We start from the raw sequence: 2,500 nt of genomic DNA, 5'->3' as shown, positions 1-2,500 counted from the left end.
TTGTTTTAATAACCCTAACCCTTACCCTAACCCTATTAATGAAAACAATCAGTATTGTTTTAATAAGCCTAACCTTAACCCTAACCCTAACTATCTAAATGTGTCTATTTGATTCAGCCCATTCGGTTTCACTTGTATTGTCTTTCATGTATTGACTCTGCAAATGATCCTACAGATTGTCCCATAAAGCTTTAGACTGCTGCACTACTGCCCATGAGAGAGAGAGAAAGAGAGAGAGAGAAAGAGAGAGAGGAGAGAGAGGAGAGAGAGAGAGGCAGACAAACAGAGAGAAGGAGAGAGAGATTGAGAGAGAGAGAGAGAGAAAGAGAGAGAGGAGAGAGAGGAGAGAGAGAGAGGCAGACAAACAGAGAGAAGGAGAGAGAGATTGAGAGAGAGAGAGAGAGAGAGAGAGAGAGAGGCAGACAAACAGAGAGAAGGAGAGAGAGATTGAGAGAGAGAGAGAGAGAGAGCTGTCATTCACTCAGACGTGACAGGCCAGCCTGTGGTGCAGGGCATTCTACAGACGTGTCACAGCGGGATGCCGGCCAAGGACACGACCTGTCAGGAACCCCTGATGCACACAATCTCATCTAATCAGCATGCGTGTAATCACACATGTTATCATACATGTACATACTATGTATGCCTGACCCTCTACATGTTAATTACAATCAATCCAGCTTAGCTAGTACCTGTGTTGTAATTGGATTGTGTGATGTGATTTAATGTGCTTTAGCTGGGGGAGATTGAGAAGGATGTGCTTAAATATTCTACAAGAGGGGCCTGTGTGATTGACAGTGGCTGGTATTGATTGCAACACACACATGCACACAAGTCCAAACACACACACACACACACACACACCACACACACACACACCCCACACACACACACACACACACACACACACACACCCTCACACACAATGTGGAACAGTCCCTCACACCTCCTCTGTAAAACCTTGCTTGTTTGTTTGGGCCAGAGCTGAACATAGCTTTCACGTTTTCTTCACGCTCTATAGGGCCTATTTCTCATTATTACACACACACACGCACGCACGCACGCACGCACACACACACACACACACACACAGACACACTGACATGGCAGTGAACAGTGACATGGCAGTGATTATTCTTGTTAACTCTAACAGAGTCACCGCTAGACATTTATTTAATCTCTTACACAGAAGGTACACTCGCCATCAATGTAATTAGATATCGTCTGTGAGAAGGCGGGCATTAGAAATACATTAAAGTAAATTAGTTGCTTTGAAGATGTGAATACATTATTTCCATTACGTGCACACTCCGACCGCATTTTAAGATACCCGGAAATTAATTACAGTATAGATGCATTACAGATACGAAGATGTGGTTTTCTGCGTTTTATCTGTGTCTGAGACTTTGTCTTATGATTTCAGATATGTTATTCAGAGTTATGTCCATAGGGCAATCTCTACAAGAGTTACACAGCCTTCCAATTATACTGTAGAATCAGAATTCAGAGTGCCCCAACTCTACACATACGCCTGAGAGAAAGAGAGAGAGAGAGAGAGAGAGAGAGACAGATGATAATTTAGAGAAGATATTTCATAACCTCAGGATGCTAAGGCGTACGTGTCTCTCTCTCTCTCTCTCTCTCTCTCTCTCTCTCTCTTTCACCTCCCTTTCTCGTTCATTCTCTCCTTCTCCCTCTTAATTAACAGCCTCTTTTGTACTTGCTTTGTAATGAATCCATGCTGTTGTTCCACCTTGGCACCGTCTCATTGTCATCCTCCGAGGCTCTGGCCTCCACCACTCACACCGTTGGGAGGGAGGGAGGGAGGGAGGGGGGGAGCGAGGGAGGGAGGGAGGGAGGGGGGGAGCGAGGGATGACAGAGGTGAGCTGTAAAGGATGAAGGGATGAAGCAACAGGGGGCAGTCCAGGGTGAAGGGAGGAGGGCAGTGCGTAGTGGGTAGTGAAGAACACGGGGGTGTGAGAGGGAACACATGCTTTGATGTTCAGGAAGCTGGCTTTGGCTGAGCAGCGCCATTATGGTCATTATTCCAGAGGACATCCAGCTGAGAGGACCAGCGTTATTGTCGGCTTTGAGAGTGGCTTTGGCTTGCCTTGTACTGTCAAGGCTGAAACCGACATGGACGGATCCCAGAGCACTGTCACGATCATCAGAGGAAACGGTGCTGTTGGCATCACCGTTCCATTGACTCCTTGAGGGGACAGCTGCCTTGTGCAAATGATGGCCCCCCCCTGAACACACACATGCACACACACACATAGGCACGCGCGCACACACACACACACACACACACACACACACACACACACACACACACACACAGGCTTTTAGAGCAGTGTGTGCCGGTAATGAGGGTGGGAGTCCGAGCAGAGACAGACTATAGTGTACCCTCTCTTCCTCTCTAAACAACAGTAATACAGCTCCGGTCTCCTATATAATCTCCTACTATCTCACTGTCTGGCCAGGTTAGAATGACCAGAT

This window comes from Argentina silus (assembly GCF_951799395.1).
Source record: "Argentina silus genome assembly, chromosome: 20".
Taxonomy (NCBI): Eukaryota; Metazoa; Chordata; class Actinopteri; order Argentiniformes; family Argentinidae; genus Argentina; species Argentina silus.
The sequence above is the reverse complement of the archived record's forward strand: the minus strand, read 5'-3'. Positions refer to the sequence as shown.